We start from the raw sequence: 25,065 nt of genomic DNA, 5'->3' as shown, positions 1-25,065 counted from the left end.
TGTTACCGCTTAACGACGAAACACGTGTCGGCTGGCCATCCATACAATTAAAGAGGAACCGCACAACTTCGCTTCCCTCTTTTCTGTTCTGAACTTGGTCATTTGTACAATATTATGCCCATTGAGACATCTCTTTCTGTACTGTATATTGGTGTGCATTGGGTAATTGTTTTGTATTTGTTAAGCGTGTGCCCTGCACACTCTTTAGAGGGGTTTAGGGCCTTTTTTCCCCTCACCTTTTTGCACCCAGACCTAACCTTTCTTTACACTTACGTAAGCTGTGCGCCCAGTATTTCCCTGAACTTCTAAAAAACCCGTTCCCCACAGCTTCAATCTCATTGCACAGGGGGGCAGCCGCTACGTATTGTTATCACTTTTTCATTCCAGAGGATAGCACCTTCTATTCCTCACCATGAATCGCGATAAAGCTGCCGAAGAGCTTTTCGAAAACCTGGCAAAAGGTATGTCCACACATAGAGCTACCTCAACCAATGTTCCTAACAGTACCAAGGAAGAGGGTCTGAGGGACAAATTTGTAAGATTGGAAAAACTCAAAAAATTAGAAAATTCTAAGTGGTGGGATGGCATCACTTTGAAACAGTATGTCAGACTCAAGCGCATACCGAGAGGTTTGAGAGCACAGATCTTCCCCACATATGACAATCTAGACCCTGATCTTTTAAGTAAATGGGAAGACGCTTTGATTAACAACTCCAATATCCTCATGGATATTCTCATTGAGAGCTCTGACCGCAAGGTCGCGAAATTTCAAGCCGAGATTGCCATTCTGGAGCAGGAGATCAAAGATCTGAATCGCCCAGAATCCACTGTAAAGAACTACACAATACTAGACGAGATTCTCCTTAAACATCAGAACGAGATCAAGAGTCGTAAAGCCAGACAGTTGAAAAGGGATGAGGCTGACTACATTGACGGCAGAATTTTCACATATGACAGAAAATACGACCATATGATTAACAAATCTACACCTAAAAGCAGAGATGGAGCAAATCTTACTGATGCCAGCTCTATCTCATCAAGCAGCACTTCACTGAGCACTATCAGCATCAGTGAAGATGAGTCGAACCGCACTGACAACGAAACAAATCCTTTTTTATGCGAGATCCAGCGGATAAGAAGGGGTATCCGCACACTAGAACCAAAACCCGCAGGGGTAGGAAGGGGCGTGGTAGAAGATTACCGGAAGAAACTCAGATCCGGGAACCAGCAACAGTAACCGACACACAGGAGGGGGAGGTACAGGTTATTAATCTTTCATCCAAAATCCTCACCACTAACATGATTTCCCTTCTGAGCAAAGGCTTAAACTTTAATCCCTTCTCGAATACTGATGTATGTAGACTTAAAATTGATTTGTTCAAGTTCACACGAAAACTGAAATTGAAGAAGCATTTTTCAAATAAAATCATGATCAATAAAAACCCTACAAACATCCCTACTGAGTTTGAACCTGATATTTTAACCATTAATGATATCCAAGCCACACACCTCCTTCTCTCTCTCACGGATGTAGAACGATCTCCTCAAGACATGGACACCCTACTAGAGGAGCTTAATATAGAATCAGATTTCAGCATTGTCAGTGGGCTCAAGTCGAAATCCAAATGGATCCCCACATTACCGGGAGGGAACTCCATAGACAACTTCCACAAAAGAGTTTTGGAGGACATTGATAAACTCGAACTGAAAGACACCAAACGAACATTTAGATACAAAGACAATCTTACTCCAGGAGAACGAGCAGCCATGAACAGCCTCATCAAAGATCATGAGATCATCATTAGGGAAGCGGATAAGGGAGGGAATGTGGTCATTATGAATAAAAAGGACTATGACCAAGAAATCCTCAGTCAGTTACAGGACGACACGTGCTATCTGCTTCTGGACCACAATCCCATGGCACCACTCACGACCCACATTAACCGATCTCTTATCACTTGGAAGGAGAGTGGCCTGATAAATGAGGACGAACTTCTGTACATGAAGGTCATTAAACCATCATACCCTTGGCTGTATACTCTTCCCAAGGTACACAAAAATCAACCCTTCCCTCCCGGACGTCCCATTATTTCCGGGATTGGGGGCCCCACAGAAAGAATTGCGGAATATGTCGACCTGTTCCTGGGGCCTCTGGTACGTAACCAACCGTCCTTCATACAGGACACGAAACACATATTGAGTATTCTCTCTGATCTACAATGGCAATCTGGCAACTTTTTGGTCACCATGGATGTGGTAGCGCTGTACACCAGCATCAAACCAGATCTGGGACTCGAAGTCGTCACCAAAACACTACAGAAGCGTCCAGCCACCATGTGGCAACACACCAACATGCTCGTCTCCATGATGGACCTCATATTGAATAATAACTCGTTTATGTTCAACAATTCATGGTACAGACGAATAAAAGGAGTCGCCATGGGCTCAAAATTTTCACCATCATTTGCCAAACTATTCATGGGCGCCCTTGAGAATGATCTTTTATGGGGTCCCAAAGGAGCGACCTTCATTGACTCAATAGTATACTGGGGGCGCTATATAGATGATTGTTTCCTGATTTGGTCTGGCACACATGAACACCTGATGGATTTCTACAAGTATCTCAACAACAACACGTGGGATATGAGGTTTACCATGATGGCGAGTCTTAACAGGATTGAGTTTCTAGACCTAGAGATTTATGTCATGGACGACAAACTGAACAGCAGACTCTTCAGAAAGGATACTGCTTGCAATGCGATTCTGCACGCTGGCAGCGCTCACCCGTCTCACCAGATTAGCAGCATTCCCTTTGGAGAATTCCTAAGAGCTCGCAGAAACTGCAGTAACGATCAAGATTTCAAGAATACTTTGGTAGGCATGCAGGAACGTTTTAAGAGAAGAGGCTACCCAGACAACGTACTGAACAAAGCGACATCTAGGATCATGAAAATTCAAAGACAAGATACTCTGAAAAAGAGACCCAACAAGAAGACAGACGACCCTGGCACTATTCGCATGATTACTGACTTCAGCAACCACCACCAGGCACTGCGCAGGACCTTAAGCAAACACTGGAACATCCTGAAGAAAGACAAAAACATCTCGAATTACATAGGAGAATACCCCCAGATCACCTACAGGCGAGGCAGAACGCTGAAGAACAGACTAAGTCCCACAATACCTCGAAGCAGCACGGAGGACAATTGGTTGACCAAACGTAACATTGGCTTCTACAAATGTGGGTTCTGCTCCATGTGCCGGTGGGCCAAACACAGAACTACTGAATTTCAAGACACCAAGGGAGAAACCTACTGCATCAGAACTAACATTAATTGCACCACACGCTATGTGGTCTACATAATTGAATGCAGATGCAAGAAAATTTACGTAGGGAGCACCATCCGCCCGTTAAAAGAAAGAATAGCGGAACATATAAGGGCGCTACACAAACAGGATCCTAGATATCCAGTGGCCCTACACGCGGCTGCGTGTGGCGATCAATCTTTGGACAAACAAGTTTCGTTCTATGGGATTGACACTGTCCCCATTGGTGCACGAGGCGGCAATAGAGAACTCAAGCTAAGACGCCTAGAAGCAACATGGAATCTCCGCCTTCGCACCGTGACCCAGGGGCTCAATTATGACCAGGAGATGCAATTCTTTCTAGGGGACTGAATCCCTGTGTACATTTCCAACCCCTTTGCTCATTTCCTGCTTGCGAGTCTCTACATGCTATAATCTTGTCATTTCTGTAGGGAACATTATACCAGACCTACTGTACTTTGCTCCGCCACTGCCCTTGCGGCAGTGTCTCGCATTGAAGTGTCCATGAGGCTACTATTGGTTATGACACTATTGTTTTTCTCTGCATCTTTGTAACACATGTATGTTGATTTCATGCCACAAATGTTACTGCGATACTCATGTCACTCATTTCGTGTCATAATGGACACGCAACACCATCAATCTGCAGGCATTTCCATTCAACTATGCTATCATGTACTTTTGTGCCCAATCTGGATCATTTGCATAATTTTCCACAATTAATTGGGATGAGATGTGTTGAGGTCCGCACCCGGAACCGCTGTGAGGAGTTACACATCCCGCAGACTGTGCCACCAGCAACTCGCTTCAATCTCTGAACGCACATACTTGTGCGAGTACTAGCATCTTGGACCACCACTACGGATCGTCCAACCCAGACATTTAAGCACCACGTAAACAGAGGCTTCGCTATATTCATTTGTGGCTCCGTATACACCATAATTGCCTGGAGCACCGTTTCTGAAACACAGAGCGTGCCCTAACTGCAGTACTCTCGATATTTGGAGCACCAATTACTGACGAGCAGTAACCTGGTCTCGAGCAGGGGCCGGGTTGGAAGTATCACCGGCTTAGCGACCTATGGCCCTATTTCATCGCGTTACAGCCCTGATGAGTCGTACAAGCATTGTTACCGCTTAACGACGAAACACGTGTCGGCTGGCCATCCATACAATTAAAGAGGAACCGCACAACTTCGCTTCCCTCTTTTCTGTTCTGAACTTGGTCATTTGTACAATATTATGCCCATTGAGACATCTCTTTCTGTACTGTATATTGGTGTGCATTGGGTAATTGTTTTGTATAGATCTCAGGAGGGATGGTATTGGACATAATAAAACCACAGCTTTGGCTCAGCCAAGCCTGAGAAATGACTTGGCTGAACAGCACACGTTGTTCTGTTGCGGGGTTTCCCGAACTGTGGGTAACAAGCCGATTTTTAGAGGGTTGCAAAAGTCCCAGCAATACATAGATATGCCTTCAAATTCTGCATTTATCTTGACACGCTTGTTGTGATTTAAAGACAGAGGTCAAGTGACAGGCTATGTCTTCTGACAATTGTTGCTTTTTTTTAACATGGGAACTTGTGTACGCAAACTCCTCTCACTTTGGAGTCAGTAATAAAAAGTAAAGTGAATTATGTGACACTCTTGCTGGGGCAATGGGAGTGTGAACGGAAAAAAAGTAGGGGCTAATTTCTTTGTAACACACATACACCTGTAAATTAACTGTACACATTCAGCAGTTAGGAAAGCAAAAACAAAACATTTTTCTGTTCTTCTGAATGTGATGGAAACAAAGATTTTAATAGGAATAGAACAAATTAAGACACTTTACTTGGTGATGCACAAATGATACATGTTCACTGAAACCCAATTTCCACATGCTATAATTTGTGTGCAATATAGTTTTAGCACAGTAAAACTTAGGGGTCAATTAGGATGGCGGACGGACTCCTGTCTGAAGACGGGACCATCCGCCACAGGGGCGGAGGTCCCGTCCGTGGAATTAGGATGCACCCGCCACAGTGGCAGGTGCATCCCGCATTTTTAACATTGCGGCGGGCGGTGCTGAAAGCACCGCCCGCCACAGTGTTAAAAATGCATGTTGTGCGTTTCAAAGCACAACATGACAGGCACCGCGCGGTGCCTGTCATGTTGTATTTTGAAACGCAGGGGGGTACCATAGGTACCCCCCATGTGCACCCCCAACCCCCCCTCACCCTGTGGGCCCGCAATGGGCCCCCAAAGCAAGGACCGTATGCCTTTTCGTGGCGGCATTACAGCAGAAGATGGAGGCTCCATCTCTAAGTTGAGGTACAGTTGAGTGTCCAACCAAGCACAAAGTCTGCAGTTTGTCAGTAGACAGACAAGCTCAGTAAAAAACCATCACATACTACATTTTATATGAATGTTTGGTTTGGCCCCCTTGTTGTTTAACGTCAGTCCACTCCAATGCAATAGACCATTTTGGCGCTATAAACCATGCTTATGCAGGTGCTAACAGTTTCAACTTGTGAAATCAATAAGGACCAGCCTATTTGTGAATTTTCATACACTCAAGTCTGTAAGACAGGGTACAAACCTTTTTGTTTGTTCATGAAGCCCTCACCCAACAACCTGGTTGGTGGCATGCTTCATCATCGGGCCCACCCAGTGACACCGAGTGTGTCCCGGGTGTGCTTCGACGCCTGAATACAGCGGAGCAGGTATGTTTCTGAGTGTGCAGTGTAGTGACGTGAAGGGCCACACTCAAACCCTCTCCCTCACAGCTTCTTTGCGACTCCCTCAACTCTTTTTTTCTTGACAAAATCAGCACGATCAGAGCCAACATTCCCACCCCGTCCCCCTCTTTTATCAATCCTCATTGCCCCCCAGCCACATCGGGTCTGGATTTTATCCCCCTCTCACAACTGACTCCTTCCTTTCCCTCCTTCCCCTGGATAAGCCTGGCTCCCCCTTGGATCCCTGCCCTGCTCATATTCTGAAACAGATTTACTCTTTCTGCCCCTCACCATCCCTCACGTTTCTTAACAGTTCACTTTCCCAGGGTATTGTCACTCCCTCACTTAAATCGGCGGTAATTTTACCCATTCTAAAAAAACCTGGTGCTGACCCTTCGGTTTCAGCCAACTACCGCCCTATTTCACTCCTCCCTTTTCTGGCCAAGATACTGGAACGCCATGTAGTAAGAACTATGAGCTCCTTTGTGGAAAGGAACAGTGTCTTGGCCCCCAGGCAGGCTGGTTTCCGCCCTGCTCACTCCACGGAGTCCGTGGTTCTATCGGTCTTGGATAACCTCAGGGAGGGTATGGACACGAGTCAGCCCCAGGCCCCGGTCCTCCTTGATCTCTCCGCCGCGTTCGACACGGTGGATCATGCCATCTTACTTTCCCGTGTCGGAGCGGCGGGAATCGGGGGCGCGGCCTTGGTCTGGTTGTCCTCCTTCCTGAGCGGCCGCTCTCAAGCAGTCCGCTTGGGGGATTATTCAGCCGACTTCCGGCCTGTACAGTGTGGGGTTCCCCAAGGATCCTCCCTCTCCCCATTGTTATTTAATCTGTACATTGCCCCTCTTATTTTTGCTTTACAGCAGCTGGAGGTCTCTGTGTACTATTATGCGGATGACCTCCAGCTTATTTTTTCTTTATCCTCCTCCCCTGCTTCAATATCCAACTTTCATTCGGTTATGACCTTCATTCAGGACTGGATGAACCACAACCACCTGAAACTCAATCCCGATAAAACTGAATTGGTGTTGACAGGTGGTTGCTCCAGTCCATGGTCTTCTCTCTTTTGGCCCCCTTCTTTAGGTCCCCCACCCACTCCCTCCTCCTCTGTTAAAACTCTTGGTTTCAAACTCAATGATCAACTTTCCCTTCATTCCCAAGTTAGTGCGGTTGTATCCTCAGCTTTTCTTTCCCTCTGGACAATACGCAAAGTCTCCCGGTTCTTTTCCCCTTCTGCCCTCAAACTTATACTCCTGGCGATGGTGACGTCCCGCTTGGACTACGGTAATGCCCTTTATTGTGGCATGCCGGCGTACCTCGTGAGGCATCTCCAGTTGGTTCAGAACCAGGCGGCCCGCCTCGTTTTTAATTTACCCAAATCTCATCACGTCACGCCCCTTCTTAAATCTTTACACTGGCTCCCCGTACAGCAACGTGCCCTGTTTAAGCTGGGCTGCATCATTTTCAATGTTCGGTCCGGTTCTGCCCCTGCTTTCATCGGTTCAGCAATTCACGCCTACACCCCGTCCAGAGAACTGCGCTCATCTACCCAACAACTTCTCGTAGTCCCCCGTTTCAAACGTAAAAAATGGGGTGGATCCAAGTTCTCTACCTTGGCTCCTGCCTTTTGGAATTCTCTCACGATCCATTTGCGATCCTGCCCCCAATACTCCCATTTTCGCAAAGCCCTTAAAACCTTTCTCTTTACTCAGGCCTTCCCCTCTTAACTCTCCCCTGCCTCCCTAGCCTTTTGTTCCTTGGGTTTGTAGTACTGCATAGCGCCATGAAACCGCTGGGTGTACGTGCGCTCTAGAAATATTTTTAAACTCAACTCAAACTCCTACATCCAGGTGTGGTCTACATGTTTCAGCCAGGCCTTTATGATTAAAACTGGCTTTCCTCAGGACCAAAGTGTGTAGGTGCAGATGACTTAATTTTAAGTGATTGTGTAGTTTTGAAAATGTGTAGCACTCGCTAAGGTGCTTTACATGTGTGAGGGGGATTCCCTCTTAGAGCATTAGTTGGCTTGTTGCCAAATTAGCCCCATGGAGTATTCCGGCAGAGGAGTGGACCGTAACTTTCGGTCAGTGTCTGCGTTGAACCTCTTGTTGTCTCTGCGGCCTCCGTAAGGAGGTCTTACAGTCTTGAGTCTATGCAAATTCACAAATAGGCTAGTCCTTATTGATTTCACATATAAAACCCTGGGGATATGGACTAGCTACCTAGTCCTCTCTCTCTCCTTTGATAGTGATAAACAGTTTCAACTTACCAGCTTCATTGGTATACCTAGAAGTCACTTAATGTTTTGAGTAGATGCATTACAATGAAGGATCCTGACAATGTATTCCATCTAATCTTATAAATATCTGAACCCCCAAATCAAATGTTTGCTACACTTAATTGTGCACACATTTTATATCAATGATGGGTAGGGTTATTTTGATTAAAATTGAATCGTTTTGTTTTTTTCTTTTCATTAATTCAAAGAATTTCATCGGTATTTAAAGAAAATGCTATAAATAAACTTCAAAGAGTATGATCAAACACCCAGAAGTATAACAGCTCTTACATAATTATATAATATAGTAAAGATAACAACAAAACCTGCTTGATTAAAATACTTATTAACTCTAATATATGAAGATAGGAAGGTGAAAGAAAGAGAAAAAAAGGAAGATGAAGTGAGGAAATAGTATAGAAAAATAGAGGAAAGTAACATAAAATTACAATTTAGAAATACATACCAAGATATATAGCCTCTCAGCCAGAAAATCAATAGAAAGAAAGAGAATAATAAAAGTAATATTCTATTCACACATCAACTTAAGTGGCAGAATTGTTATTCAAAAAATTAATGAACGCTAGCCCGAAATTATCCTTCTTAATCTTATCATGAAAAGTATATGCAATATCAGTGTTAACACAATGGTTATTACAGACACCCTCAAGGAAATTTAGATAATTTGATTAAGTGTTTTCAGCAGGATGTAATTTGTCTAAATGCTATTACAATAAATATATCAATATTATATTTGTTTTTGATAATTAGTACTTTCTTCACAATCCACAGAACAGAGTAACATACTCTGGGGAGAAAACCAAACTTTAATTTTAAGAACTTTGTTACATTTGAACCATACCGTTATCCATAAATAGCTAGAATATTTACAATCAAATAGAATATAAAAAGAGTACCATTGAATTCTTTACAAGACCAGCACAATCCAGGGTCAGAATTCATAAATGAAATAAATTGGAGTTTAGATGATGAGAGCGAGAATCCTCCTCAAATAACAATCACAATCCTTCTCTGGGTAAACCACAAAAGTCACTAAATAAACCTGTGCTTAACTCTGGTAGCCTGTCACAAAGGGCTTAAGTTAGAGGAAACATGTCAAATATTTACGCAGTACTCAAACAGTAATAAAGTGAAAACACAAACTAATTTAGGAAAATAGCGAATGTTTCCATAAATAAAATGACACCAAAACAACAACAATCTAATAACTCGAACCAGAGATATTAATTTTTAGAGTTTGAATTAGAAATAGCACCAAAAAGCACAATGGGACAAACACAGTTATCTGGTCGCACTAGTCAGGCACAAAGTCAAGAGTTATGGCTGACTGAGATGCAGCGTTGGTCAGCTACTGGGACCTTCATCCTCGTGTAAAGTTTATCTTTAGGCTTAGAAACTATTATGGAGAAAAGTGGTCAAGGGGTCATGGGCTGGGCAGGCGGCAAGCTGGTTTCAAAGCAGGCCTCACCGACAGGGTTGTTGAACAACGGGGTCCCTGTATAGTCATTGTTAGACCTGGCATTCTTGGTGTGGTTTCCCCAGACTTTTTGCCTCTACCACCTGTATTTTTGACACTGCTGGATTTCGTTTTTGCTGGTTTAGATGCTTTGGGCACTTTGCCACTGCTTATCCGTGCCAAAGTGCAAGTGCTCCCTGTGTACATTTTTATTGTAATTGGTTATCCATGATGCCATGAAGCCAGCACCACCATCGCACCCCATCTCCCAAAAAGCCATCAACATCTCCTTCGAGACAGAAACCTCCCCGGAGAGCTGGAAGCATGCCAAGATCAACGCCTTACTCAAAAAAACCAAGGCTGACCCCAAGGACCTCAAGAACTTCTGGCCTATCTCCCTGCTCCCGTTCCCTTGAGGCCTCCTGTAGCTCCTCCTTCTTGGAGCGGCGCTTTATGGGGCATCCAAAGTTCCTGCAGAACTGTCTGAGATGACCTACTTTGTAATCACTTAAAATTTCAATATCAAACTCCAGTTCTGCAACAGAACTTGCTGGTTTACCATTCAGAGACATGATGCTTGGATTGTTTCAGGGTTACGATCAAAAATAGAACAAAAAATAAAAAACTCAACCGTAGTATGCGGTGGCGTAGTGGTCTGCACTCACTAGTGATGTACACCAATCACTGTGGGTCTAGTACAAATACAAGTTCAAATCCCCACCGCTGACCAACAATGTTAGAAATGGGGGTCTCTAGTTGGCAGGGGTAGGTACCACTGTCCAAATAGGGACCCTTGCTTCTAGTCAGGGTAAGGAGGAAACCCTCTGAGATAACCTCTGCTCACCCTCTAGGTAGCTTGGCACGAGCAGTCTAGGCTAACCAGAGGCAATGTGTAAAGTATTTGTACCAACACTCACAGTAACACAGTAAAAACACCACAAACTGACTCCACAACAGTTTAGAAAAATAAAGGTATTTAACCCCTTCACTGCGGCGGCTATTCCGCCGCAGTGCTAAGGGGGCGGGGCGGCCCACGGCGGCCGCATGCTGGTGACGGAACCGCTCCGTCACCAGCGTCGGTTGAGCTGTGCTCATGACGGAGCGGTTCCGTCATGGCCCGCCCCGCTCAATAGAACCCTCAGCGCAGGCGCGGAATTCGCGCCGCGCATGAGCGTTCTATCGAGCGGGGCGGGCCATGACGGAACCGCTCCGTCATCAGCACAGCACACCCGCAGCTGATGACGGAGCGGTTCCGTCATCAGCATGCAAGGGGTTAATCTAAACTACACAAGACCAAAACAACAAAAATCCAACATACACAGTTCAAGAATATGGTTTCCAAAGAGTTCTTAAGGTTTGCGAAAAAATAATCCACAGATGCGTGAAAAGTTCACAGTTGCGTCATGTTTACTCACAGTACCTTTTAGTTGCCACAAAGTTCCAAAAGCAGAAGCTGGTGCGGTGGAAAACAAGCGATGTGTTGCTCCTGAGACCCTGGGGAGGCGTTTGCAACAGCTCCGCTGCAGCAGCGGACGTGTTGCGACGAATCCGGTCTGTATGGGGAGGAAGGCCACTTGTATGGATTCAGGTGCGGAGGTTCCGTAGGGAGTTTGTTCTCGCAAAAGGCACGATGCGACGATCTTTGGAGTTGCGACGATTTCCGGGGCAACGATGCGCGGACCAGCGGTGATCTTCTCTCTCGCAGCTCCTCGACGCGATGGTTTCTGCGACGACACTCGCAGCGACGTGATGCGGTCCGCAAGCAAGCGGTGCGGGGATCTCACCCAGCGACGACAGGCTCTGCGACGACACTCGCAGCGATGTTAAACTTTCCCGCACCGGTCTGGTGCGTCCCGCAAACGAAGGATGCGACGGCTCTGGCAGCGGCAACAGGCACTGCGACGATCTCGGCCTTCGTAGCGGCAGGAATTTCCTCGCACTGTGGGGGATGCGCTCCGCACCGAGCGATGCGATAACTTTTCAATTGCAAAAGTCTCTCAAGCTTAGTTTCAAGCTTCCCAGAACAGGTACAACTTCCACAACTGGATCAAGCACTCTAGAAAGAACAGAACTCTCTTAGCAGAGTTCAGGGAAGCTGGGGGTGAAGTCCTTTTGTTCCTGGGACTTCAGAACAGGGAGCCAGCTCTTCTCAGGCCCTTGGAGATTCCTTCAAGACAGGGGACACAGCACAACATCAAAGTCCTTCCCCTCTCATTGGCAGCAAAGCAACAGGTCAGTCCAGCAGAGCAACAGCAGGACAGCCTTCCTTCTTCAGTTTCAGCTTTCTCCTTGGCAGAGGTTCCTTCTTGATTCCAGGATGATCTAATTTTCTGTTGTCAGGGGTCCTGTACTTATACCCCTAAAAGTCTTTGTTCTCTTTGTGCAAGGGGGCCTTGAGCCCGGTCTGAACCAGTTCTGGGTGTTGCTTGAGCACTTTGTTTACCTGGCTTCTCCTTTCCTTTCAGAGTGAGGGGCAGGGTCGTCAGCCGCCCAGCAGGAGGTGGAGCCAGCATTGTGGAAGGCAGGCACAGTCCTATTCAGGCCCAGGTGCTAACTCCTCCCACCACTAAAGTTGCAAATACAGTCATTCAGCCTAGGGCTGACTCAGCCAGCCTCCTGGGGAATCCCCAGACCCTGTCACTCTCAAACCAGACAGTCAATACACAAACAGGCCAAGGCACACATAAGGGTCAGACAAGAGAACAGCAACTTTCTAAAAGTGCTGTTCTCAAACACAGGATTTAAAAACAACCTTTCCTAAAAGATGTGTTATTAAATTCTGAGTTCAGGGATACTAGACTCTTATGTCCTATCTTGTTCCTATGAGAAGAAATGCTGGTAGCCACTGTAGCCAGCATCCCCCATATTAATCTATGGAGCAAGATAGCCTTACAATAGTGAAAAACGAAAATGGCTGCCATTCACTACAAGAGCATGTCACCTGCGCTAGTACATGCTCTACCTTCCACATACACTGCACCCTGCCCAGGGGGGTACTTTGGGCCTTCCATTGGGGTGACCAATGTGCACAAAAAGGGAAGGGTTAGGCCTGGTCAGTGGGGGCACTGACCAGGAGAACATGGCAGTTCACAGACTGCAAGCAGGCACTGCGGTGGCAGGCCTGAGACACCATTTTAGGGCTACTCATGTGGGTGGCACAATCAGTGCTGCAGGCCCATTAGTAGCATTTGTCATCACCAGCCCTGGCACACCCAGTGCACTTTACTAGGGACTTCATGGTGATATAAATATGCCGATCGTGTATATCCAATTACAATACAATTCACAAAGAGAGCATATGGACTTTAGCACTGATCAGCAGTGGTAAAGTGCGCATAGTCCTATTGCCAACAGCCACGGGTCAGGAAAAATAAGGGCGGAAGAAGCAAAAAGTTTGGGGATGACCCTGCAAGAAGGGCCAGTTCCAACAAACATCTTCATGGCACCGCTTGCCAACGTCGCCCGACTGCACGACCTCAACATCATCTTCTATGCCGACGACACCCAGCTGATCCTCTCTCTCACCAAGGACCCCCTCACCGCCAAAACCAACCTCCACGGAGGAATGAAAGCCGTCGCTGAGTGGATGAAGAATAGCTGACTGAAGCTGAATTCGGACAAGACGGATGTCCTCATCCTCGGCTCCACCCCCTCGGCCTGAGACGAATCTTGGGGGCCGACCGCACTGGGAACATCTCCAACACCCACTGACCATGCATGCAACCTAGGGTTCATCCTCGACTCTACTCTCTCCATGACAAAGCAGGTCAATACCGTCTCGTCCTCCTGCTTTAACACCCTCCACATGCCCCGCAAGATCTACACGTGGACCCCCACCGAAACAAGAAGAACTGTCACCCAGGCCCTTGTCAGCAGCAGGTTGGACTACGGAAACAACCTCTTCGCAGGAGCATCGGACAAACTCCTGAAACTACTTCAATGCATCCAAAACGCCTCTGCTCGCCTGATCCTCAACATCCCTCGCCCCAGCCACATCACACCCCACCTGAGAGACCTGCACTTCCTCCCCGTCAACAAGAGGATCACCTTCAAGCTCCTCACCCACACGCACAAGGCACTCCACAATACTGGACCAGCATACCTCAACAGACGACTCAGCTTCTACACCCCCAACCGCCAGCTCTGCTCTGCCGACCTTGCCCTCGCCACAGTCGCCCCCATCCGAAGAGCAATCTCTGGCAGCAAATCGTTCTCCCACCTCGCCGCCAAGACCTGGAACACCCACCCCATCCACCTACAGCAGACCCAGGACCTGCTAACCTTCAGAAGATTACTCAAGACCTGGCTCTTCGAGCAGTAGCAGCATCCCCCCCAGCGCCTTGAGACCCTCACGGGTAAGTACTGCGCTTTACAAATGATTGATTGGTTTATTGATTGATGATTGGCTTATTTGTTTTACCAGTATGGCCCTAGTGCACTCATTTGCCAGGGCTGGTAATTCAAATGCTACTAGAGGGTTGCAGCACTGATTGTGCCACCCATATGAGTAGCACAGAAAAGAGGTCTCAAGCCTACCACCGCAGTGCCTGTGCGCAGTTTGTTAACTGCCATGTTGACCTGGCCAGTGTACCCACTTGCCAGGCCTGACCCTTCCCTTTTCTTACACATTGAACACCCCAATGGTAGGCCCAAGGTACCCCCTGGGCAGGGTGTAGTGCATGTGAAAGGTAGGACATGTACTAGGGTGGGTAACTTGTCCTGATAGTAGAATACTGCCAGTTTCGTTTTTCTCTATTGAAAGGCTATCTTGCCCATATGCCAGAATGGGGAATGCTGCATAACACGTTTACCTGAATATCTCCTGATAGGAGTGAGATTGAAAACTGGAATCTGGTATCCCTGAACTCGGAATTTAAAAACACAACTTTTAGGAAGGATGGTTTTTAAATTCGTTGTTTTAAAATAGCACTTTTAGAAAGTGGCTATTTTCTTGTTCAACCTTTCTGTGTGCCTCTGCCTGTTTGTGGATTGACTGTCTGGTTTGAGAGTGACAGGGGCTGGGTTGGCGCCAGGATTCTGGGTGAGTCAGCACTTGGCTGAATAGACCTATCTGCATTTGGAGTGGTGGGAGGAGTAGCACCGGGCACTGAATAGGGCTGTGCCTGCCTTCCACAATCCTGGTTTCACCTCCTGTGGTGCGTCTGATGACCCTGGCCCACACTGACAAAGGAAGAAGTTGTGCACTGGCGGAGTGCATCCAGAATTGGTTTGGACTGGGTCCAGGATCCCTCACACATGGAGAACAAATACTTTTGGGGTATAAATATGAGAGATGAAACCCCTGAAAGTTAAAATACTTCATGATCAAGAGGGATCCCTGCCAAAGAAGATCAGCTGAAGAGACTGAGGATAAGTACTGCCCTTCCTCTGTGTATGTGGTTGGCCTGCAGTTTGCTGTTTCTACTGAGGAGAGGACTAAAGGACTTTGCTGTATGCTGCATCCCCTACTTGAAAAAGGACTTTGCCGTGTGCTGTGTCCATCTGAAGACAAGTCTCCAAGGGGCGAGAAGAGCTGGCCTCCTGTTTCTGAAGTCCCAGGCACAAAAGGACTTCACCCCCAGCTTCCCTGAAATTCCTTGCTTGGAGTTCCAGTCTGCCAGGAGGGCCTGTAGCTGTGTATGAGGCCTTTTTGCTTTGGGGAGCTGGAAGCGCGACGCAACAAGAGAGAAGGGTGACACCGCCGCTGCAGCCACTGTCGCATCATCGAGGAAGCACGTCGCCACCTGCCGCTGTTCGCCGTCACATCACCGGAGAAGCGTGCCGCCGCACAGAGGGTGCCGTCGCACCACTGGAGAAGTGTGTCGCAGGGCCGTCGTATCGCAGAAGAAGCGTGCTGCTGCTGATCATTGCTGCAACACCGGAGAAGCGTGTCGCCGTCACCGAGGGTGTTGTCACATCACCGGAGAAGCATGTCGCAGGGCCTTTTGAGGCTCAGAAAACCACTGAGTTCGCCATCCGCCGGGTGTGCACACATCACCTCTCCATTGTCGCATCGCAGTAAAGACGCCATTGTCTCGCAACTCACCGGATCGTCGCAACGCATTGAGGCGCCATCTTTTCGCATCGGAAATGGAGCGCAGGAAGAATCAACGCATCGCCTTCTCTGCGACCCTTTTTCTTTGTTTTGCGTTAAGCATCCCAGGTACTTTGTGAGTAAAGTGTTGCATTTCATCATCTACAAGTTTATTTTCGCAACATCCTTTCTAAAGACATTCTACTGAGTTTTTGTATGTTGGATTTTTGTTGTTTTGGTCTTGTTTAGTTTAGATAAAGATTTTTTATTTTTCTAAACTGGTGTGGTGTCTATTTGTGGTGTTTTCACTGTGTTACTTTGAGTGTTGGTACAAATACTTTACACATTGCCTTTGGGATAAGCCTGTCTTCTTGTGCCAAGCTACCAAGGGGGTGAGCAGGGGTTATCTAAAGTGTGTATCCCCCTTATCCTGACTAGAAGCAAGGGTCCCTATTTGGACAAAGGTACCTACCTCTGCCAACTAGAGACCACAGTTCTAACATTGGTGGTCAGCGATGAGGATTTGAACTTGTATTTGTACTTGACCCACAGTGATTGGTGTACATCACTGGACTGGTGCAGACAACTACGCAACCACATACTGTGTTTGATTTTTGGGTTCTTTTTTTGATCCTTGAGTCCTTCACACATCATGTCCCTAAATGGTAAAGCAGCAAGTGAGAAGGCAGAATTTGAGTTTAACATTGAGGAGTTGTATTCCACCAAGGTGGATCAACTGAAATAATTTTGCAAAGATTTGGGATGTCCCACAATGAGTTGCGCTAAAATGGATGAGCTACAGAAGGCCTTAAAAGCCTTTTGGGAGGCCAAAGGAGCTGAGGAGGGAGATGATACAAATGTGGATGAAGATGATACAAATGTGGATGGGGATGGGTTTAGGTCACAAGATTTGCTTGTGCCACGGGCAGCTTCAAGGGCTGCCAGTGTCCATTCCGCAGGAAGTCTCTCAAGAGAGTAGCGGGAGAAGAACCAGAGGATCGGGAATATAAGCTGGAGGTTATGAAGCTCCAGGCCAAGGCAGAGGAGAGCAAGACGGGTCGTGCCTTGGAAGAAAGGAAATTGCTTTTGGCTCATGAGTTGAGCATGAGAGAACTGGACATTAAGGCCAAACAATTGGCGTCCAGTTCAAATGGTGGCAGCGCACAGCCAGTACATGGGGGTAAGGTATACATACCCAAGGATTTAGTGCAGAATTTCCAATTGGGAGAGGATATTTATGCATGGTTTGAATCATATGAGCTTGCATTGAAGATGAATAAGATACTTGAAAAGAACTGGGGTACTGGTCTGTGGAAACACCTTGAGTCTTCTGGGAGGGCTGTTTTACCACCTTTAGAGAAGGAGGGTACCCTGACCTATGCTTGCCAATATGAAGGAGGCCTTATGTCTCAAGTATGGGCTCACCCCAGAACAGTACAGAGTGAGGTTCAGGAATTCCAAGAAGAATGATTCAGACACTTGGGTGAATGTGTGAGAGTATACACGCCTGCAATGGAAGGTTGGATGAAGGGCAGCAAAGTTATTGATTTTGAGGGGTTGTGCCATCTAATTAGTCGGGAGCACTTGAGCAGTTTATGTGTTCAGAGCTGCGCCAGCATCTTTTGGACAGTAGGTTAAAGTTAACTAGTGAGCTTGCTAAGGAGGCGGACCGCTGGACCAGCACCAGAGTCCACAAGGGGATTGTGGGTACCACAGCAAAGGTGGGCATGGTCCCCAGCAGAAGAGTAGGGGGGACAAAGGTAACCAAAGGGAGTGCTCTAAAGGGCCCCAAAACAGTTCAGATGGAAAGGAGTCCCAGCCCCCCAGCCTAAGATATTGCAGCTCCCTAAGGGCGGAGGTAACTTTCAGGGTCCTCCCAGGTGTAACCACTGTGGTGAGAAGGGCCACATTGCCCCTAAGTGTCCCAAGAAATCCCAAGCACCCACTGGTGCTCAGACACCAGGTTTAGTGAGTATAGCTTTGGGAGAGGAATTAGTTTCCAGTGGGGAGGAGGAGCAAGCAGTGATGACCCTTGTCTCTTTAGGAGACAGAGAAATGGTCCAAGAGACGTACCTGCTGAAAACATTAAAAAAATACAGGCAGTGGGTAACCATCAATAGGAGGAGGGTGGAAGCTCTGAGTGACACAGGAGCCAGTGTATATTTGTTAGGTGTCAGTGGGTGTCTGAGGAGCAGGTCATTACCAATGCATTCCACCCTGTAGTTGCAGCAGACAACTCCTTGCGCCTCTGCAAGGTGGCGCTAGTTCCCTTTGAGTGGGGGGGTCTCAGGTTCCTTGAAGGTCATTGGTAGTCCACCCATGCCTGTAGACTGTCTGCTAGGAAATGACCTGGAGAGTTCCCCCATGGAGTCAGGTAGAATGCCAGGCTCATTTAGAGATGTTGGGTCTGCCTGAGTGGGTTTGTTTGACTACTCGGTCAATGGCAGCCGGTAAGGGTAATTAAGCGTACCTGGAGCCAGAAACAGTGGCCTAGGTGCCTGCAAGGAAGAGAAGGAGAAGGGAGCATGGGAAAACAGCCCCAGTCATTCCCGCGGGACAGAAGGAAGCATAACCTGCGGGGGATGTCCTGGAACCAACAGGGGAACAGGTAGCTGAACTGGGAGACCTGCCTGAGCTGACACATTAGCAGCAGGAAGAAGGTCCCTCCAGGGAGGAGTTCTGCAAGGTGCAGAGGGAATGCCCTTCTCTCATTGGTCTGTGGCAACAGGCTGGAGACAAGGCAGCAGGTGGCGAGTCCAAGACTCATCTCATTTACTGGGAAGATGGATTACTCTATAGTGAGCCTAAGGTCGCTGAGCCCGGTGCAGCCCTTGTGCTAGTGGTACTTGAGAGCTTCAGGACCTTCCTACTTGATCTGGCTCATGATGTGCCTCTCGCAGGACATTTGGGGTGCGACAAAAACTTTCAAAGGCTTGTCATCCACTTTGACTTGCCCCAAATGAGGAAGCACATCAGTACTCACTGCAGGATTTGCCAGACTTGCCAGGCAAGTGGCAAGAGTGGAAGGAAGTGTAAGGCTCCCCTCCAAACCTTTCCCATGGTGAGCACCACTTTTGAGTGGGTGGGCAATGATATTGTGGGGCCACTGGAACCCAAGACAACCTTAGGCGACAAGCTTATCTTGGTCTTGGTGGACCATGCCACCAGGTACCCGGAAGCTGTCCCTCTCCGGACAATCAGAGCCCCGGTGGTGTCCCGTGCATTGATGGGGATCTTTTCCCATGTAGGGTTCCCCAGAGAGGTAGTCTCTGACCGAGGTACCAACTTCATCTTGATGTACATGAAGTCTTTGTGGGAGGAGTGTCGAGTAACTTACAAGTTCACCAGTCCTTACCATACTCAAGGGAATGGGTTGGTTGAGAGATTCAACCGAACCCTGAAAGGCATGATAATGGGCCTTGCGGAGCCCATGAGATGGAAGTGGGACATCTTTTTGCCATGCCTGTTGTTTGCCTACAGGGAGGTACCTCAGATGTCCTTAGCGTTCAGTCCCTTTGAACTCCTGTACTGTCACCCTGTGTGATGACCTCTGAGTCTGGTGAAGGAGGGTTGGGAGAAATCCCCAGGTAAGACCCCCCAGGATGCGTTCAGCTACATGGTAGCCTTCCACAACCAGATTCAACGCTTGAGGAAACTCGCTCAGGTGAACCTGGAAGCTAGCCAGGAAGAAATGAAAAGATGGTACGACCAGAATGCCACTCTGGTCGAATTTCAACCTGGGAAGAAGGTGTGGGTGATGGCGCCAGTGGAGCCTTGCGCGCTCCAAGACAAGTGGACTGGGCCATATGAGGTGGTGGAGCGCAAGAGCAATGTAACCTATCTGGTTGACTTTCAGTCTCCCAGGACCCCTTTGAGGGTCCTACATGTAAACCGCCTCAAACCACACTTTGAGAGGTCTGATGTGATAATGCTCCTTGCTACAGATGATGGGATGGAGGAGAAAAGTGACCCTCTTCCTGACCTCCTGTCAGCAGAAGAGCAGGATGGGTCAATGGATGGGGTGAACATCTCACCTACCCCGACCCCAGAACAGGGGCTGTCGCCATGTGTTGGGTCAGTTCACCTCCCTGTTCTCCCTGACACCAGGAGTCACTGATTGGTGCGTCCATGATGTGGACACTGGGGACAGTTTACATGTGAAACAGAAAATTAAAACGGGTAGCTGACAAGGTTAGGGCCAGCATCAAGAAAGAAGTTTCCAAGATGTTGGCGCTAGGGGTAATTGAGCCCTCCAGCAGCCAGTGTGCTAGCCCAGTGGTCTTAGTACAAATAGCTGCTGCACCCAGTGCCACTCCAGAACTCCGGTTTTGTGTGGACTACCGTGGGCTCAATGCGGTCACCAAGACTGACGCACACCCCATCCCCAGAGCTGATGAGCTTGTGGATCGGTTGGGCGCTGCCCAGTTCCTCAGTACGTTTGATTTAACATCTGGGTACTGGAAGATTGCCTTAACTGAGGGGGCCAAAGAGAGTTCAGCTTTTCTTAACACCAGAGGGGCACTTCCAGTTCCATGTCATGCCCTTTGAGTTGATGAATGCGCCTGCCACCTTCCAGAGACTGGTCAACCGGGTACTGTCCGGGCTTGAGGAATTCAGTGCCGCTTACCTGGGTTACAATGCTGTGTTCAGCTCCAGTTGGGAAGAACATTTGCAACATCTCTGTGACGTGTTGAAGGCTTTGCAAAGTGCAGGCCTCATTATCAAAGCCAGTAAGTGCCAGATAGGGCAGGGATCTGTGGTGTACTTGGGACATCAGGTAGGAGCGGCCAGGTGGCCCCGCTACAAGCAAAGATTGATACCATTCTGGCTTGGGAGGCCCCCCAAGACCCAGACAGAGGTGAGAGCCTTCTTAGGTCTCACCGGGTATTACAGACAGTTTGTCAAGGGGTATGGCACCATTGTTGCCTCCTTGACAGAGCTGACTTCAAGGAAGCAGCCCAGGAAGTAGATCTGGACCGATGCCTGCCAGACCGCGTTTGATGCCCTGAAAGATGCCATGTGCATGACACCCGTGCTCAAGGCGCCTGATTTCTCCAAAGAGTTTGTGGTGCAGGCAGATGCTTCAGAGCATGTTTAGTTTACTTTAGATAAAGATATTTTATTTTTCTAAATTGGTGTGGCATCAAGTTGTGGTGTTTCCTCTGTGTAACTGTGAGTGTTGGTACAAATACTTTACACATTGCCTTTGGGATAAGCCTGTCTGCTCCTGCCAAGCTACCAAGGAGGTGAGCAGGGGTTATCTAAAGTGTGTATTCCCCTTACCCTGACTAGAAGCAAGGGTCCTTATTTGGACAAAGGTACCTACCTCTGCCAACTAGAGACCCCTATTTCAAACAGTCTTCAACAAAGGTGGAAAAATCCCAATTGAGCAAAGTCCGCCGTCTGTGTCCAGGGATGCCTTGATGTCGAAACCTTACTGCTTGGCACTGGTCTCGATTACACTTTCTAAGTTTGAACTTGGGAACTTTTCAAGAAGTCAGATCTCCTTCGGCTGGGCAAAACAAGCAAATTAATTCTGACTGGCAATTTGATGATGACAGCGGTTCCTGTCTCCCGCTCGGTCTCTAAAGGAAGAATTGGCAAAAAGTTTCTATGTCTCAACTTTTGCAGTTTGGGCAGAAGGAGTACGCTCTAACACCAGCCAAGAGACCAAAAGCTGAAGGATGCCACTTGGGGGTTAGGACTCACTCCAGCAGATGCATCAGCAGGGCACAGGGCAGGTCCAGTTGGAACTGGCCAGCTGGGTAGATGCAGAAAGGCCTTTGGAAGTTGACTGTGTCCCTGTAGCTCAAACAGGAGGTTAGACAGCTGACCCTTGGAGTCACTTCTGGGGTCCTGTGTTCACGTCAAGTAGGTACAGTCTTACTTAAGGTTCTCCAGACAGACAGGTCCAGGAGTCTTCTTAGGAGTGGCCTGTGGGGTCCACTTTTATGCTCAGTGCCAGCTTTTGGGTGGAGGGCAAACCTTTGTCCACCACCTAAATCAATTCTGATCAGTTCTTATGCCCCTTTTGACTTTTGTGCCAGCTTGACAAGAGAGACAAAGGGGAGTCAGTCCTAGGTGACAACTTTATCTGCCATTGAGAATTTAGGCATCCGTGTAGCTCAGAATGGAGGTGGGCACAGCACCCCAGGCCATACGGTCAAAGGAGTCCCCCTCTCAGTAAGTATGGCTCTTTGTTCACTGTCTGGGAGAAATACACCTTACACTCCAGCGTAGCCATCAGGCCCTTTCAGGTTTAGACATGAAAATGCCACCTTTCTAAATGTTCTATTTCCAAAATAGTAATAGAAAATCCAACCATACCATTAAGTTGGATTTTAAATTACTTTTAAAGTGAGTCTTTGAATCATGTTTCTAACTATTTCTAAAATAAAGTTAAGCTTTACAAGGAGTTCTAATGTAATCCAGGGTTTTATATGTTAATGCCATCCTTGCTACTTTGAGATACAGGTTTGGAGGCTTTTCATTGCCCACATATGTAAACCCTTAATTATACATGTGCCTCTTTTCGAAATACCATGAACCCTGCCCTATTGCATTTAGGGCCTTTCTTGTGATGATTTATAAGCCTTAAAAAGGAAGGTTTTGCCTGCTTTGCAAAAGGTTTGGTTATCCAGGTGGAAATGGCAGTCTAAAACTGCACCCACAGGCTGCAAGGGCAGACCTGGAGACCTGTTTTGCAGTGCTACTTTTCGGGTGGCACAATGAATGCTGCAGCCCACTTAATTTTAATTTACAGGCCAAGGTACAAGTAGTACAATATACTAGGAACCTATAAGTAGCTTAAATGAGCCAATCAACTATATGCTATTTTTACCATACTTAAAAGGGAGAGCAAAAGCACTTTACCACTGGTTAGCTGGAGTAAAGTGCCCAAAGTCCTATGGCCAACAAAAATGGGTTCAACTAAAGAAGGCAAAAGTTGGGACAATACCGTGTAAAAAGCGACATTTTCCATCTTCAATTTTGAAGGAGAGCAATATCTGAGATCTTTGTCCAAGTATCGTATCAAACATGAATGTCCCAAATGCTTAGTAAACTCTGTTCCGTAGCAATTTCAGCCCTAAATTAGACCTCAAACAGGAGACGTGTCCTTGTAATAATGGCCCCCTGGGGTGTGGAACTATTGCAAATAAGATTTGACAGTTGAGAGTGCATGACAGGCTCTTGGACATAGTTTTCAGCTAATATTATAGGCAAATGGAATTGAGCATCTTGGAAAATTAAACAATAAGAAGTAGGAAGAATACCTTTGGTTTGAATATTTTCAAATGATTAAATATTGTTTCATCAACAATTTAATTAATCCAGGCAATACCTTTGACCCACCATTTTGTTGGACTAACAAATAATAAGCAAATGATATACAATTTTAGTGTACTGTTATACTAATTCACCTAAGAGCTGAATCGACTCCTGGATCTAGTGTCTTGCACTGTAAAGCCAAAGGTTCATCACTATACCTGATTGGTTCAGTCCTGTTTGTAATCACTGTTAAGGGAGCGCCTATAGCCAATTTTAACTACACCTTCACCCAAGAGAAAAGAGGGCAACCTTATCTAGTACCACAACCCAAATCAAAATAGGAAGAGTATCCATTAGAACAAATCTGTTAGTATATCATAGTTTAATGAAATTTAAAAAATTGTTACCAAAACCAAACCATTTAAGGATTTAAGAATTTTAAACATATAATTCTATTTTATATGACCAAAAGCATTTCTGGCTTCTAATGAAATAGCAGACAAATGAGTATTAATGTTTGAAGCTTATAGAATGATATTAGAAAATAATCTAGAATTATCTGTGGCTCATCTACATTAAAAACAGGATGATCTGACTTGATAAGAAGGGAAGTAATTCATTACAAATGAGTAGCAAGATTTTTAATGTATGTATTTCATGCACTATTAATCAAAGGCATCAGTCCATAATATTTATAGTGATCATAAAAGAGTTATGAGGGCTTCTAGAAGTGATGTAAACAATGATGACTTAAATACATCGAAACATTTTGGGGTAATTGATGGAAAATGGGAACTAGATAGAAAGGCCATCGGGGCCAGGAGCTTTACCTGTTTTTGAGAGAGTGTGTGGCATGCAGAATTTCTGATAGAGATATTCCTTTATTAGATCCAAAAAAGTGATAGAAGAGAAGTACGTTTTTTGAAAATTGAAGAAGAAAAGATCAAGATCTTACTGAAAAGTGATACACACATCAATATAGATGTTTTCATAATGCTTTTTAAAAGATTTAGAGATGTTGAGATAGTTTTAGATTTCGAAACTGCATTAATAACATCAATAATACATTTACATTCTTTTGTTATTTTTAAATAATTCGCTAACATCTTGCCTGCTTTATTTCAGTCACCATAAAATTGATATTTAGTACGTAAAAAAATATTTAATGTGGCAAACATTTTAAGTTCAAATTTAAGAGTGCCTTAAGCATTGAAGGTGTTTTAAAGTGATTTAGGCATCAATGATTTAATTTGTTTATGTAAATCAGAATATTCTATATGAGAGTCGTTTGACCACATGTACATAGTAAATGCTCTAAATGCTGCTTTAAAAGCAACCCAATTAATAATTTTAGAAACATCAACTGTAAGATTCCATTTAAATAATTCATCAAAAAGATAGCAAATTATTTCAGATGAAATTAAGTAATTATTAAATCTCCATCTACCTCTATAAGTAAATTATTACATTTCCCCCTACCTATATTAGGACCAATTTCTGACATGTTATATTTAGCCATAACAGAGGCATGATCTGAGAGAAAAATGGATGCCATAAAAGGAGGTTGTAAATAAAGTTTAAGAGGTAGACTTCGTATGTGGGGAAGTCTCATGAAAAGAAAATTCAGCATAATCTGCATTGCAATAGCCCACATGTTAGTAATAGCCCTAATTGTTAAAGCAGATGTTAATGATTTATGTAATTTAGTAGGAACAAACCTATATTTAGATTTACTATCAATACATTGATTCAGAATATCATTAAAGTCTCCACCTAGAATAACATTACCTTTGGAACCTGTAGAAATTGTTTTGTAGATTAGACCAACACAAGTGATCATCTTTAACAGTTGTAAATATTAAATAAAGATAAATTCACGTTATAATAATGTCTCTGGATATAATGGAATAGTCCACCCAACATGTTACCTTTGTGTTAACAGAGAGACAGAGAAG

General features: G+C 46.0%; 1 protein-coding gene across 1 annotated transcript in view; it reads left to right on the top strand.

Annotated features, from left to right (window-relative positions):
- SPOCK1 (SPARC (osteonectin), cwcv and kazal like domains proteoglycan 1) overlaps positions 1-25,065 on the top strand; it is a 1,053,799-nt gene that overhangs the window by 1,017,143 nt on the left and 11,591 nt on the right. The window lies entirely within an intron of this gene.

Source organism: Lissotriton helveticus, chromosome 7, assembly GCF_964261635.1.
Source record: "Lissotriton helveticus chromosome 7, aLisHel1.1, whole genome shotgun sequence".
Classification (NCBI taxonomy): Eukaryota; Metazoa; Chordata; class Amphibia; order Caudata; family Salamandridae; genus Lissotriton; species Lissotriton helveticus.
Note: the sequence above shows the minus strand (reverse complement) of the source record. Positions and strands in the feature narration are given on the sequence as shown.